This window comes from Gorilla gorilla, chromosome 4 (genome assembly GCF_029281585.2).
Source record: "Gorilla gorilla gorilla isolate KB3781 chromosome 4, NHGRI_mGorGor1-v2.1_pri, whole genome shotgun sequence".
Lineage (NCBI taxonomy): Eukaryota > Metazoa > Chordata > Mammalia > Primates > Hominidae > Gorilla > Gorilla gorilla.
The window spans coordinates 124,659,865-124,677,329 of NC_073228.2; the positions used below are offsets into that span (position 1 = coordinate 124,659,865).

The 17,465-nt window shown below is 34.9% G+C and overlaps 1 protein-coding gene across 1 annotated transcript in view; it reads left to right on the top strand.

The window, feature by feature from the left end:
• PRR16 (proline rich 16) overlaps positions 1-9,391 on the top strand; it is a 382,721-nt gene extending 373,330 nt beyond the window's left edge. Inside the window, exon 3 of the transcript XR_002005792.3 lies at positions 8,174-9,391. The gene's annotated coding sequence lies outside the window, so the exon portion shown is untranslated. The remainder of the gene's footprint in view (positions 1-8,173) is intronic.
• Positions 9,392-17,465: the final 8,074 nt, after the last annotated feature.

Consider the following 17,465-nt stretch of genomic DNA (forward strand, 5'->3'; position numbering starts at 1 on the left):
TCTTCATTAATATCTATAGCTTATTTTCTTAGGGAATTTCACCAAATTCATTTTTCAAGTATTTGAATATTGTAGATAGACCTTACAAATTATGTCCTTATTTTAAAGGGAAAAGGTTGCAAGAATTGATAAAAATTCTATTTTCCTAGGTAAAATTGTAAAAACTTTAACAAGTGGGTATTTGTAATTTACTAATAAAAACAGTGATTTGGCATATAAATAGTTCAAGGCATTCTTTCTACTATTGTTCATGTTACTACTTTTCTTTCATGCACATTGTTCTTCTGTAGTGACTCTTGAATGAAAAAACGCCCACAATAAACCATAATACCAATCTAAACTGAGTGTGTGGTTGGTGTTATTTTGGACTTTAATGTAAAAGTTTGGAGTGGGACAGATTAAACCATCTATTTGAGACAGACTTGCAGGATCAGCTTCATAAGTGTGTGACCAGTGCATTTGCACAGGCCCCTGTGCTCAGTGTTCAGAAGTACCCCCCTCCAAAACCACAATCCCTCCATACATGCAGCCCACCTTCATAACTGCACCCCATGGCACTTGGGGTTTTATTAAGGTCTACAGTCACCATCTTGATGATTTTAATTGTTTTATCTTTCAATTTGTGTTTTAAAAGTGAAGCCTGATGGGACAATGACACGTGACTAGGATCTCAGCGCTTCCCCTCGGGGTTGGTTCCACATTTCCCTGGATGAGTTCCTGGCTACCTATTTTCCCTCCCATATGCTGCTTCCCTCTATCTCAGTGGGGACCAAAGACTGCAGTCATAAGTTAAAAGGTAGGGCTCCAGGGATTGTGAAGGTCTGTGTTCACTCTGTAAGCATCCCTGTGTACAGTGGAACAGGCATTAAGTGGTAAATCTAGAGAGACTGGATGAGAAAGAGAGAGCTTTTATCCTGCTTTTTCAAACAGAGCCCTGAATTTTATTTTTCTTTGGGCCCTGCAAATTTTGTGGCTGGTCCTGGTAATTTGGAACTAATGTTAATATATATAACTGTCTGAACCCACCAGTTCAGATGAGAAGGGCAATTCTGAAGTGCATTATATTTCAGGGTATCAGGTGCTTACTTTAGAAAATGACCATCTAATCTTAAAGATTTAAATTGTCATCTCTCTAAGTTGTTGCTTGTCAGGCAGATGCACACTTACTAAACATCCTCAATATGAGAAGAACTTACTCAAAGTTCATGCAGTATGTCTTGCTGGTGGATGTACAGATTCCTTAGGCAGTGCTCGCACTGCTCTCAGACTCAGGAAAACAGGTGCAGCCATCAGAATCACAATCGCATTTTAGAAAATGTCATATATAATTGATAAGAAAGAATTATTTGTGTTAACTTAGAACCAATGATAGAATTAGTAATATCATTTTCTTCGCATTATAATAATCATTTTCAATGTGATTTACTCAGTATTCATAGTTTGCGAAGCATGAAATGAAACGTTTTTCTAAAGCAGCTATTTAATCAGACTTAAAGATTACAATGAAGTGCACCCATAAATGACTTTTTCTAATTCAGTCATAGGTGTTTAATTCTATATATATCCGTATAATAGCCAAAACAAACTTCTCAAAACTTAGAACTGATACATGGGCAGAATGTAGAACGTACTAGATAGGTAGAATGGCATCATGTTTTAAAAACTGCATTGAGATCATTTTCTCTGTCTACCTAGGATGCTTCCCTCAACTTTCTTTTTTCAAACTGGTAATATGCTGCCTATCTATCTTTTAAAAAAATTTAAATTGTTTTAATTTTTATGAGTACATAATAGTTGTATGTATTTAAGGGGTATGTGAAATATTTTGATAGAAGTGTACAATGTATTATGCTCAAATTAGGGTATCTGGACACCCATCACCTAAAACATTTATCATGTTTTTGTGTTGGGAACATTCCAAACCCACTCTAGTTATTTGGAAATATACAATAATTTATTGTTAACTATAGTCACTCTACTGTGCTACCAAACACTAGATCTTATTCTTACAATCTAACTGAATTTTTGTACCCATTTACCAACCCCTTTTTCCCCCCATTCCCACTACCCGTACCAGCCTCTGGTAATCATCATTCTACTTTCCACCTTCATAAGATAATTTTTTAAGCACCCACCTATGAACGAGAACATGTGTATTTGTCTTCCTGTAGCTGGCTTATTTCACTTGACATAATGTCCTCCAGTTCCAACCATGTAATTACAAAGGATATCTTTCTACTTTATGGCTGAATAATATTTCATTTTATATATGTTCCACTTTTTCTTATCCATTCATTGGTTGATGGACATTTATATTTATTTCATATCTTGGCTATTGTGACTAGTGCTGCAATAAACATGGGAGTACAGATATCTCTTAATATACTGAATTTCTTTCTTTTGGATCTATATACCCAGCAGTGGAATTGCTGGATCATGTGGTAGTTCTACTTTTAGTTTTTTGAGGATTCTTCATACTGTTTTTCATAATGGCTATACCAATTTACATTCCTACCAACAGTGTATGAGCTTTACTTTATCTATATCTTTGCTAGCATTTGTTAGTTTCTCTATTTTATAAAAGCCATTTTTAACTGGAGTGAAATGATATCTCATTGTGGTTTTAATTTGCATTTCTCTGATGATTATATATGTTGAGCATATTTTGTATATGCGTGTTGGCAAAGAGACAACCTATAGAATGGGAGAAAATATTTGCAAACTATTCAACTCACAATAATCTATAAGGAACTCAATAACCAGAATATGTAAGAAACTCAGAAAACTCAATAGCAAAAAAATCTGAATAAAAATGGGCAAGAGATCGGAGTAGACATTTCTCAAAGAAGAAATACCTGTCTTAAGAGCTAGATTAAATATAATTTTTATCCATGAAAGCTCTTTGAAACTTTTTTCCCAGGTCTCAAGGAAACTTTTGCTCAACTCTCTATTATAGCACGCTTTACATTTTTTGCTAATTCTTCCTAGAAGAATGACATTGAACATCTTATTCAAAATTCTCTCTTCTCTTAGAATCACAAAACCATGGGCTCATTATGACCAGGACAGGAATATCCATGGCACCATCCTAATGGTTCTCAGGTGTTAGGTGTATCTTTAAACTATGTAACTAGTTGCAGGTGCTACACAGGCTACTCCACACCTCACCTGACCACCCACTGCTATTAGGTGAAACCAGTAACATTTTGATAAGTGCAAATAAAAGGAATCTCTCCCTGTGTATAACATCCAGTAGTTGTAGGCTCAACTGAACAATCTCACATGACTACAGTAGGCCACACTTGCTAATGGCTTCATTAGAATAATACAAATATCATAAACAAAGCTTGCCAGTAAGGCAGTATTGGTGATTTTTTTTCCATGAGAGTTTTGACAAGTGTCTAGGGCTACAACCTTTTTCTAACTCTGCAAAGTGACAAGTATGAAAGATGGAGACCATACGTGGGTATGAGAGTTATCCTGGCTTACACTTAGGTCCCAAATAGGAATCAGTATCTATTATAACAGCCCATAAGCAAAGAACATGACCAATTACAAGAATGCCCAGCATCAAGAAAGCTCATCTCATCATGATGCCTTATTTCAGTGGGAAAGCTTTGACTGCCTTTCATTTTCTTTTGTTGGTATTGATTGTTTAAATGTTTCCTAAGGCAAAGTTAGTAATTTATATTTTTCTATCAGATTATTTGATTTACTTGTAATAGAATTCTCTCTGTGTGTGTATGTGTTTTTTGTTTTTTTTTTTTTTTTTTTTTTTTTTTTTTTGAGACAGAGTCTTTCTCTGTCACCCAGGCTGGAGTGCAGTGGTGCGATCTCAGCTCACTGCAATTTCCGCCTTCCAGGTTCAAGCAATTCTCCTGCCTCAGCCTCCTCAGTAGCTGGGACTACAGGACCTGCTACCATGCCTGGCTAGTTTTTGTATTTTTAGTAGAGGCGGGGTTTCACCATATTGGGCAGGCTGGTCTCGAACTCCTGACCTGTGATCCGTCTGCCTTGGACTCCCAAAGTGCTGAGATTACAGATGTGAGCTACCGCGCCTGGCCTAGAAGTCTCTTAAATGCTCTTTTTTCCTGATTTCTAAAGTTACCCATTTGCTTTTTCTTTATGTTTTTCTTTTTATTCTTCCATGGCAATATATATATTTTAGTCATTCTTTTAAAAAAAAAGATGATTTTAAAAAATCAAGTTTTTCATTTTTTGTAGCTTTGCTAGTTTTTATTAATTTTTAAATTTTCATTAGTATGTCAGTTTGTGGAAGAAAGCTTTTGTTGTTTTTTTTTTTGGTTTCTTGGGTTAAATGCATACCTGTTATGTTGAATTTTATTGTTTTATGAGTCACAAAATCTTGTCTGTTTGGTAATCTAAATTCCCAAATATTTCTGTTTCTTAATGTGAATAGAGGGATAGCAAAACATATTCTTTTTTTCCATAAAAATAAAAATTACCCTGGGTTAACTTTCACGTTTTATTTTCATGGAAACCAGATACTGGTAGATTGTCAGCCATATTACTAGACAACATTGCCTATAATAAGAATAAATCAGAATGGATAAACTGTATCTGGTTTGGGAGGGCTGCTTTTAACAGTCAGGAGAAATAAGACAGATTTTCTTTAACATGATTTTGGCCTCTTAGCAGTTACTACTTCTTATAATGCAACAGACACATGACACATTGTCCTATAGTTTAAAATATTTTAAATGTATATTATATATATTAAATATTTTAAATTAAGTATTATATATTTATAAAATATATTTCAAAACTATAATATACAAAAATGTGTGTAATTAAAATATATAAATATAGATTATAAAGAATAAAATTATAAAAATTTTACCAAAATGCAAATAAATATATAATTATGAGACATGTCTGTTTAGAAAAATTTTTTGTATTATTTTTAGCATTTCCTTAGCTTTGCTTGCTGTCTTTGGCATTTTTAAATCATACTGCCCTTGCTGCATAGAAATGTTCTCAGTCACTTAATATGTTACTTATATAAATTAATTAACTTGACATTTAATGCTTCAAGACTAAAAATTATCTAGCATCATTCACATTTTGCATATTGCATTTGGGCCTCGAAACATTTACAAGAATGAGAAAATGACCCTTGAAGTGCTTGAAAACTTTGACCTATTCCATCCAAAAAGTGAGTAAATCTTATATGGTTTTAAGCAAAGTCATTTCAAACAGAATAGAGCAATTAACCCGTTGATATGAAGAATGGGTCAGAAGGCATTTCCACAGAGAATGCTTCAATTCATTTTTGATTGTACAAGATCTTTCTGTTGATCATTTATTTTTTATTATTTCAATGTGGAGTAGACTTATTTAACTTGTATAACAGTGATGGTATATTATGTCTCTATATTTGAAGTAAACATGCAAAAAAGAATGTGGAGGTTTAAAAATTTGTGTATTTTATAACCAATAATAATGGAAGTTCATAAAATTATTAAATAGGCAAAATTATACATGAAAAGCAATTTGAGGCTTTGTTTAGTGGGTCTGAGGTAATGGATCAAATGTGGTATCTCATACCATCCAGTGAGAAGCCTGGATATATGTAACAAATCTTCAAAATTCAGTGATATTTAAATACATTCCTTTAATATCCAATCTTAGAATCTAATCAGGAGATATGGACTTCTACTGGTAAGATGATTTTGTTTTCTACTTTTAACGTATGGCCACTGAGGGCTGAGAGGCAAATATCCGCTTCCATAAGATACCTAAAAATTTGGTGGAACAAGAAACGCCTATAATAATGTTTGCTCTTATCTTGAACGGATGGTAATTGAATAAAACGCTCTCTTAATTTAGTAAGAAGGAATGGGTTAGTTTGCTCACTTCAATTTATCATTAAGAAAGCATCTGCAACTGTACTCATAGTTAATTGCTTTCAGCTGGTGTCTTCGCCATGTCTTTACTGAAAATATGGAGCGTAAGTACTTCCTCCTCCTCCATTGTACTTTCCACACTTCTTCCAGGCACGCTCCTCATCAAAAATTTTCAACATTTTCCAGTACCATTAGCATAAATATCTACTTTTACATAGTATAAAAGGACACCCTGTCCTCTGTCAAGCTCTTCAGAAACTTATATTTTCTCTTTATAATTTTATGCCATACAATATTAACGGTCTTACTCTCTCTCTTGCTTCTATGCCTTTGATCATGCTTCTCCTTCTGCTTGAAATACCCTTATTTCATAACTAGTAACATTTTACTATTTTTGAAAATTCCAGCCTATCCCTTAAATTTCAATTCAAATGCCACCTTTTGTAGGCTCACTACCGCCGTGTTCATTCTAACATTTTATATTTACATATATTGTGGCACCAATTTTTTACTATGAATGTTTGCTTTTTTAACTTTCAGATACTAATCTCCTTGGAGAGCAAGAAATAAGTTTTTTGTATCCATGGACTCTAGAGTAGTACACAGTAGGTGATGAATCAATATTTTTAAACAAATAATAGATTGAAGTTTTAATAAGCTGTAGCAGCTTATCAAAGGCTGCTGAAGACTCCCATATTACATAACCGTTAAAAATATAATTGGCACATTTAATTATCTTTGCTTCAAATCCATGAATTATGTACCCACACATTTGTGGAAAGTCAGCTTTGTGTGTTTTTCATACTATTTAAGATTTTTATTTAATAGTAAAACAAAAATATTATTGTGGGACTATTGCTTGTTCATTAATAACAGCTTGAGTGCTGGTTTCCTTTACATACATAGAGACTTATATTTCTAGATGATACAAAAATGGCACCAATAGAGGCAAGCAATGCTGCTGGGATTATATAAAGTTAGGCCAGTTCCAAACAGGCTTTTCCACTTTCCTGTACAAATAAGTTCTTGCATCTTCTTAAGCAACTCCATGATGAAAGATTGTTTTTTACTACTACTCTTTGATTAACACCTTTAGTAATGACTCAGAGTAAGCCCTCGAGTCTCATTGATCTGTGTTCAGTGATTTTTCTGGTTTTAATCTTGGAGATAGCAGAGAGAGTTACTGATTTTTTTTTCCTTTTTGATTGTTCATTTAGATCATTTAGTACTAAAACATTGTCTTGGTGGTTGGGTAACATAATGAAAATTATCACTTATTAATCTAATAGAATACTGACTAGTAATTTTGTCACAGAATGACTAAATTATTAACTGTGCTGCCTGTATGTATGTTCGTGTGTTTACATGGGAGAAAACCACATTTCCTTTGGGGTTTGCCTAACCCCAAATGAAAGGGTTAAAACGGGGGGTTCTCAGGTGGACTTTAAGATTAAAAAAATACACTTAAAGGCATTCCTCTATCTCTGACTTTTCTGATAACTTATAAATCAATTAATCATTATACTAGGTTTATAGTAATAACATTCTGAACCTATTATTGTTGAGTGTAAGCATCAATATTCTTTATTACATCTTAACTTAAATAGAAGACCACAGACAAACTCCCCATTAAGTGGTGCTAAACATGTCTGATGTTGGGTTGTCAGGGTGATAATTCTGGCATTTCTTTTTGTTTTCCAAAAAGAATCATTAATTAGAGATATGGATATAATTTATTTTAATGTACTTATTTAAAAGTATTGCAGATATTCCTAAAGTGAAGGAAGGTTAATTCTATGGCTAATTCTCTGCTATATCAAGGAAAAATATCCCTTTTTTAATCTGGTAATAAGTTTAAACTGCATAGATTGCAATAAAAATTACATCATTCTTACATTATACAGTGTTGTGAAAATGCACTTTGTGGTTATTATTTCAAATGAAAGATCTACCTCAATGGAAAAGCATTTCTCAACTATTTTGAGAACTTATTATACTTAATGACAAATTTATCTGAAGTTCTAAACACTGTTAGGAATAAGGGAAGATCTTTTAATTTAGGTATAATCGTACTACTGTACTTAAATTTTGATAACTAAGTTATAAAATAATATATACAATTTAAATGGAATATTTATTTAAAATATGTTTAGACATTTAAAATAAAATGCTTGACAATGTAAATAATCTAAGATTATTATTAGCAAATGATTGCTTCATTTTTAATAATCTTTGTGTGTTTTTGTTAAACCATACTTACTGTTTAAACTGATCATATTTGTATTTTGTTTTCCTTCTTCTGACAGCTCCTTCAGGTTGGAAGGAATACCTTTACTTGGGGGCATGTCAGTTCGTTTTTCTCACTTCAGATTCATCTTTATGACTTCCTGAGGACAGATCGAATTCTAAAGTAACCAGAAGCCTGACCATGTCAAAGCAGCAAATCCCTCAACCTTGGAGCACAAATGATCGCTGATAGAGTCTGCATAAAATCATCTTCCTCTATCTGACAGCCAAGAGCAGAGCCTTGGGGGTAAAAAAAGCCACAGCCTTAAATCTCTTCACTCAGAAATTACCATGAAGATAAAATAAATAAATGGAAAGGACTAAACAAGAAGCCAACAAAACATAAACACCAAACCAACTCATCTTGTTTCACTATGGAAATAAACTGTTCCCAGATGTGAGACCAACAAAATTAATATTAAGCAATTAAACCAGTAAATTATAAACTGATTTATCATTTGGGAAGGTTAAAGTATAGAGAGATGAGGTACCTGTAGCCAGAATTACACATCATTTCAAAATATGCAGACAAAAAGAAAACTGAATGAACAGAGAAACATTGCAGCAATGCACAGTCTTAGGACGAATGTTGCTGTTTGCAGACAGAGAATGTTTGCCATCTTGTGTATAGCCTCAAAGCCATACTGAGATAATAGCATTGTTGTCAATTGCTTGAAAAATTTTCACATTCAGTCCTTCACGCTATATTGGTTGGAATAGGAGGGAAGTCAGTTCTTACTGATTACTTCTCAGTGAACTTCTAATATTTGCACTGTCACTTCCATTCAGGGTAATGATGTGTGCTGTTATTTGCACAGATGGTCCCATGAGTTTTGAGACCACAGCAAGCAGTTTCTTGCAGGAATCCAAAATGGAAAAATGTAAGAATTCTCAAGACATTGATTTTTCTTCTTTCAAAAAAAAAAATCAGTTATCTAATAAAAAATGGATTTGATTTTAAAACAAATTTAAAAACATCTACAGAATAACAATGAAAAAGCATCAGTGTGGTCAAATGAATCCAAAAGGGATCCAAAGTTTTTAATGAAGATCATTTGATATCATTAACAACCAAGAAGTCAAATACCGTGAAATGCACACTAAGCATTTGTGTTGAACATCTATTTGTTGTCTTAATTAAAAAGTCATTTGTAATTTGTATTTGGCATATAACAGTTTTTATAGCCAAACAGCATTTTCAGTTTATTTTTCTAAATAAATCTGTTGTTTGTATTGTTTGTAGTTGCTTATTTGATTTGGTTTTCATTACCAAGAAAACAAGTTTCTTTTGGTTCATTGGCAAGCTTTTGTCATATTAATTCAGAACTAATGGAAGACTGATATTTCAAGTATTTTTGTAGTATAAAATTGTGCTTTCTGTTTTCTAAGCTCTGAAAAACATGGTATATTTTTCACTATGACTTTCTTGTGAAGGGCTATTTTAATATTATAGTTATAACTATTGAGAATTAATTTTAATACAAGGGAACATTGCTAGAAAACAGAAAGCTCAGGTATTACATCAGTAAGGATTTTTTCTAAGTTTTGTTTCTGGAATTCTGTTCAGAACGTAATAATTAGATTAAAAAAAAAGGTCACTAATCCTACCTAAAGTGTTCTCATTATTGTTATCCAGAAGTCTGCTAAGAACTTCTGTCATCTATCTATCCATTTATCTATCTATCTATCTATCTATCTATCTATCTATCTATCTATCTATCTATCATCATCTATCTATCTATCATCATCTATCTATCTATCTATCTATCTATCTATCTATCTATCTATCTATCTATCTATCTATCTATCATCTACCTATGAGTAGGTAATCATACTGGAGCAAAAATGGAACTCAATCAAAAAGGGCTGTTTGTAGTGTACAATTCAAACAAATTGCTTATAACAATTAAAAGAATAGGTCTTTAGGCTTATTCCCAAACTATGATATAAAATCAAACTCCCAACATGTTGTTCTGTACACTTAAATTGGTTTACACTCTGCAATATCTCCTGGTACTTAGAATACCTTGCAATGTAATGAAGAAAATTAGTTTGTTTTGCATGATTTGAACCTCTGAAAACTAATATATTGTACATTAAAATAATCAAGCAAGGAATCAAATTGCCAGTTCCTGTGAGATGATGAGCATTGAAGTATAGATGCCTGAACTCATCCATGAAGCAATCCATGCTGATTGCTTCAATCTGTAAATTATTTGAACTTATAAATAGGAAAGCCAACTTTCCCAAAAATATTTGACAATAAAATTAATCAAGCATATGTGATAAAAAATATAGTTCTTTATGTTGTGCATATACTCAGTGATAAGCAGCACTTTACCAGCTGTACTCTCTCGCAAATGTCTAAAAGACTGCAAATATGTGAAATGATCAGGCCTGCTCTTCAGCAGGGTAACTCCAGTAGTAGTTTATAAAGTGAGTTAGAGACTGGAGGTGGCCAGACTAGAAAAAGTGTCTAAAATTTTCTTTGAATTTAGTTTGTTTTTTCTCGTAAGTTTTGATTATATTTACTTTCTTAGTTATTTCACTTGTCCATCACTGTTTCTTCTTTCATCTTCAACTTTTAAACCTGCTATTCTCACAAGTCAATATTACTTTTACAAAATCTATTGAACAATTGCCAGTTCCCACTGAGAAGTACTACTTAACAGGTTTCATTTTTATCTCGAAATGCCAATGTAGATAATCTTCACTTCCTAACCTTTGCTTTTAGAGTGCTGGTGTCTTACACATAACATGCAAGTCTCTCCTTGCTGGCCCCTATTCACATAATTATTATGTTTACTTAGGTAAGATAATCTTGCTTATTTACTGAGTGCTCACTATGGGACATGAATTATGCAGGTCATTAGGAACAAAAGGGTGAGAAAAAATACATAGACTCTATTTTAATAGAGTCTAAAATCTAGTTGGAGAGAACTACATTAAATGTTTAATTACACGTTAACAAAAAAATTACAATATGCTAAATTCTATAAAGAAAAGTATGTGGGCTGGGTGTGGTGGCTCACGCCTGTTAATCCAGAACTTCGAGAGGCCGAGGCCAGGGGGATCACTTGAGCTTAGGAGTTCGAGACCAACCTGGACAACATGGTGAAATCCTGTCTCTACAAAAAATACAAAAATTAGGTGGCTACGGTGGTGAGTGCCTGTAGTTCCAGCTACTTGGTTAGCTGAGGCGGGAGGATGGCTTGAGCCCAGGAGAAGGAGTTTGCAGCGAACCAAGGTTGTGCCACTGCACTCCAGCCCAGATGACAGAGCAAGACCTTCAGTAGTTGTGTATCTAAACATACCTAAACATATAAAAGACACAGTGAAAATATGGTATAACTTGTGGGACCACCATTGTATAATATACGTAGTTCCTTGTTAATGGAATGTGGTTATGTGCTGAATGTATCCAGTACAACAAATGTAGGTATGTTTAACTCCTGAAAAGACTAAGACCCTGCCTCAGAAAAAAATAAAATAAAAAGAAAAAAAAAGGTATATGGTTTGGAGATATCACATGTTCACTGGCTCTAACCCAGTGGGTAGAGAAAGCTTTGAACTGAGATCTGAAGGGTGACTAGTGGGTGAATAGGGAAAAATCATGTGCAAAGCACTGAAAAGAGGAAGAAGAAGGTAAGACATCAGAAGACCTGAAAAAATCTAGACTTGTGCAAAGAGAAAAAAGAGAGTAGTGCAGAGAAGACTGGTTAGATGGAAATCAGATCTTACCTATCTACATCCTAGGTAAAGAAACAAAAATATGAAGAGTAAAAACAATATAAAGAATAAAACAGTACGAAGAGTAAAACAATAAGAAGGGTAAAAACATTTAAGTATGCAGAAATGACAGAAGTATAGTCATGTATTGCTTAAAAACAGGGATACTTTCCGAAAAATGAGGAGTTAGGTGATTTCATTATTGTTCTAACATCATATAATGTACTTACATGAACCTAGATGCTATAGCCTATTTTGCTTGCAGGGCACAAATCTGTACAACAAATTACTGTATTGAATACTGTAGGCAGTGGTAACACAATGATAATTGTGAATCTAAACATACCTAAACATAGAAAAGATACATTGAAAATACGGTATTACCTTGTGGGACCACCATTGTATAATATACGTGGTTCCTTGTTAATAGAATGTGGTTATGTGCTGAATGTATCCAGTACAACAAATGTAGGTATGTTTAACTCCTGAAGAGACTAAGATGACATTTTCCTCCCACCACCAAGTCCACTATAATCTCTCTCACTCATCAGCAGGAAAGATTTACTTGCACTGCCAAAACAGAGATGCAGAAAGTTACATATTTGAAAAAATAGGTTAAAATATATCTGACTGAGTATAAACTATAAGAAAAAGAGGCTCAAAGTGAATACAATCATGACTCATATTATTGTGCTTTGCTTTGTTGTGCTTCAGACAGATGTTGTGGTTTTTACAAATTGAAGGTTTGTGGCCTATATGGGGCAAGTCTATCAGCATCATGTTCCAACAGCATGCATTTACTTTGTGTCTCTATGTCATGTTTTGGTAATTCTTACGCTATTTCAAGCATATGCATCATTATTATATTGATATTCATATTATTATATGTGTTATGGTAATATGTGATTTTTGATGTTACTGTTGTAATTGTTTTTGGGTGCCAAGGACGACGCCCATATAAGATGGTGAACTTAATCAATAAATGTGTGTGTTTTGACTGTTTCATCAAGCAGCCGTTCCCCTATTTCTCTTCTGTCCTTAGGCCTCCCTATTCCCCAAGACACAAGAATATTGAAATTAGGCCAATTAATAACCCTACAATGTCCCCTAAGTGTTTAATGAAAGAAAGAGTTGCATGTTTCTCATTTTAAATCAAAGGCTAGAAATGGTTAAGTTTGGTGAGGAAGGCATATTGAGAGCTGAGATAGGCTGAAAGCTAGACTTCTTGTGCCAAATGGTTTGCTAAGTTGTGAATGCAAAGGAAATGTTCTTGAAGAAAATTAAAACTGCTCTAGTAAAAACACAAATGATAAAACAAAAAAGTGAAGCAGCCTTATTGCTGATATGGAGAAAGTTCGAGTGGTCTAGATAGAAGATCAAACCATCCACAACATTCCCTTAAGCCAAAATCTAATCCAGAGCAAGGCCCTCAACATAGAGACAATATCCTCCACCAGCAAAAAGATGACGACTCATGAAGGCTCAGATGATTGTTAGCACTTCTTGCTAATAAAGTACTTTTAAATTCATATATATATTTTTTAGACATAATGCTATAGCACAATTAATGGACCATAGTATATTATAAAAATAACTTTTATATGTACTGAGAAACAAAACAAAATTGTGTGACTGGCTTTGTTGAGATATTCACTTCATGCAGTGGCCTGGAACCAGCAACATCTTTGAGGTATGTCTATACCAAAGAGAGCAAAATTCTAAATTAAAAAATTAAGAATGGCCTTGTAAGCATTTTCAAACTTTTATAGGATATAATACTCAATGGAGATAAAAAGTTTATTCAGTAGGCCTGTATTAATTCATAATGACTTCAGCAACTGCAGATAGACTTACAATAAACATATATAAAAAATGTGTTGAAACTAACTTGCGTTAAATTGTGTTTGCCTATGTTTGCCAGAAAACTTAACATAATAAATAAGTGTCTGTTTATACCTGAAAAGGAAACTCTATGAAATCATCAGGAATCAGGCTTCTTTCAACTTTCTGCTCTGACATCCTTAAACTATAACGTTTTTCCTCATGATGCACAACAGTAGATGGAACTCCAGACATTGTATGCATGTTCCAGGCAGTAGGATGAGGAGACAGCTATTTCCTTCTTTTAAAGAAAACTTACTGCAAACTACTCATACAATATTTTGGTATGTTTGGCATTGTTCAAATCTGAAGCACAAGGAGAATTAAGGAATTTAGTCTTTTGGCTGGCCATGTTGAATGAATTTGGCATTCTGACACTAAAGAAGCTGCAGAAAATAAATGATGGTATACACAACCATCTAACTCTGCCACAAGACTTCCAAAATGTGACACTAATTCATCATGCACTAGTTTGAATATTGAGGATTTCAGGCATTAAATTATATGCAAACATGAGAAAATAAAATTTTCAGCGTGTATTTTCAAGAGCAAATTGATAAAGTGGAGTCACAGCATATGCACATTTAATCTTCGAGGATTCTACTACACTAATGTTTATTCCTTTCTGTAAATATGTGCACAAGAGTGGTCAGTTGGTGAGACTCGTATCTCCTGTTGTGAACAGCTCATCACACTGCAGTTCTGGTTCATAAGGCACAATACACTTTATAGGTGACAAAAGGGATTGTAAGGGAAATTGTAACTATGGGCATTCACACTCCATCATGGTAGTTTAATGTATTGGTAGATATATTTTATCAATAACTGACTTGTGCACATTTTAGTATGGTGTTTTTATCGCTTGTTTTTTGGAAAAAGGAACACTAAAGTAGTATAACATTGTATTTACTCAACAAGTACTTAATATTTCGGGGCACATTTTATGCTGGTTCTATGAAAGCATCCCTCATACTTTTTGGTTTGGGCATGTCTAAAGAAGTGATTGTTTATTGAGGATAGTCAAAGTATTCAGGTATTCCTGAGGCTTTGATTGAGGAAACAAAAACACTCAAAATTTAAAAGTAATTATGTAAAGGAGATCCATGGGTTCCACAGAAAATGCAGGTCTCCACAGTTATAAGCACTTGCCTAACCACAGTCATATACTTTCTTTAGTCTTTTGCCAGCTATGAATGTATAAAACAACTACATCAATCGAAATATTTGAGATTTAGAAGTGAAAAAATAGAACCCATTATGGCATGCAGTGTGATCCATCAGAGAGAAGGAAGTCCACAGAATTAAAGACACTGCGGTCTTTTTAATCATAAACTAAAGCTAATCCTTGGAAGACTAATTTAACCAATGCTTATAATCAAAATGAGTGTTCTAAGCCATGGACACATATGTTGTGCAAGCATCAGTCAATTTCCCTGAGGATGCTCTACAGTGTATTTGGAAAAGTATCTAAATATTTCAATAGTGTTTATTCTTATATTATTTAATGTACAAATTGAATCTGCAATTTGCTAACGAATCTATTTCTGAATAATTTCCATGTTTCTATAATTGAATGCAAATGAAATATATAGTAAATTTTTAGTGAAACAAGAAAGACTGCAAAAATGAGTAATATTTAGTGCACTAACAACAGTTCCTTTGGAAAATTAGCAAGCAGGAAATATGCAGTACTTTATCATATTTAAAGGAAATATACTTTAACTTGAAATAACTAGAAATTGAGGGAAAACACTTGACCATGATATGAGAAAGATACATAGTGTCTTACATTACTTTAAATTCAAGTTTTCACTTTACATAAGAAATATTTTAAATTCATCATTATTATAAAAATAAAAATAATACATATAAAACAAAAGTCCCCATATGCCACCATTTGCACGCTCTTCTCTAGAGGGAATCACTGTCATCTTGGATGTAAATATAAATGTCAACAGAAAAATAGAATTGTGTGTATATGAATATGAGTACATACATGCTGTACATTCATAGAATCATAATTTATATAATGCTCTACCACTTAAATTTGTTCCACTGAAAAATGGATCTTGGGAGAGAGGGGTAGAGCAAGATAGCAGAATAGAAGTCTCCACCAATTGTAGCCCCAGAAAGGATACTAATTTAACAACTAACTACAAATAAAAAGCACCACTGTAAGAACCAAAAATCAGGTGAGCACTTACAGTACCTGGTTTTAACTTGATATTGCTGAAAGAGGCACTGAAGTGGTAGGAGAAACAGTCTTGAATCACCAATGCCACCCATCCCCATTCCCCAGCAGCAGCCTTACCCTGCAGAGAGAGAATCTGTGCCATTGGGAGAGGGAGAGAAAAGTAATTGTGAGACAGTGCATTGATCTCAGAAAGCAAAACTGGACTGAACTCAGCTGATGCCCACCCACAGAGGGAGTGATTAGAGCGGCCCTAAACAGAGGGGAATCACTTATCCCAGCGATTGAAACTTGACTTCCGGCAAGCCTTGCCACGTTGGGCTGGAGTGCTCTGGGGCCCTAAATAAACCTCAAAGTTCGTCTAGGTCACAAGAACTGCAACTCCTAGACAAGTCCCAGGAATGAACTGGGTTCAGAGCCAGTGTATGTGTGTGTGGTGGGGGGAGGTGGTGGCACATGACCTACTGAGACACCACCAGGGTGGCTGGGAGAGAGCTGTCATCACCCCTCCCCTAGCCCCGGGTAGCATGGCTTGTAGCTCCAAAAGAGATCCCTTCCTTCTGCTTGAGGAGAGGAGAGGGAAGAGTGAGGAGGACTTTGTCTTGCATCTTGGATACCAGCTCAGGCACAGCAGGGTAAGGCACTGATCATAGTTGTAAGGCCCCCTTTGCAGGATCTAGCTCACAGGTAACATTTCTAGACACACCCTTGGATAGAAGGGAACCCACTACCTTGAAGGAAAGGACTATTCTTGGCAGCATTCATCACCTGCTAACTAAAGAGCCCTTGGGCCTGAAATAACCAACAGCCCTACCAGGTAGTACATTCTGGGCCTTGGGTGATATTCTGAGACTTGATTTCTTCAGGTGAGTCTCAGCACATTCCCAGCAGTGGTGGCTATAAGGAGAACTCCTTCTAATTGAGAAAAATGAAGGAAAAAATAAAGTAGACTTTGTCTTGTACCAAAGGTACCAGCTCTGCCACAGGGGTATAGAACAAAATGAGAGCTCTTGGGGTTCCTGATTCCAGGACTTGGCTCTTAGATGGCATTTCTATACTTTCCCTGGGACAGAGGAGAGCCCACTGCCCTGAAGGATGAGTCCCAGGCCAGGCAGCATTCACCACAAGTGGACTAAAGAGCCCTCGTGCCTTAAGGGAACATTGGAAGTAGCCTGGCAGTACTCCGCATGGGTCTGTGGTGGTAGTGGCCATGGGGCGAGGCTCCTCTACTTTTGACAAGGGTAGGGAAGAGTGGGAATAACTGCATCCTGTACTTTGAGAGCCAGCACAGCTGCAGTGCAATAGAAGGTCAGGTAGACTTTTATGTTTTTTTACTCTAGTCCTTGGTTCCCTGACGGCACCTCTGGCCCCACCCTTGGCCAGGGGGAGGTAACTGTCCCGAAGGAAAGGTAACCGACCTTGCTAACTTTACCACATGCTAATTGTAGAGCTCCAGGGCCTTGAGCTAACATAGGCAGTAGCCAGGGCATGGTTACAGGAGGCCGTGTGCT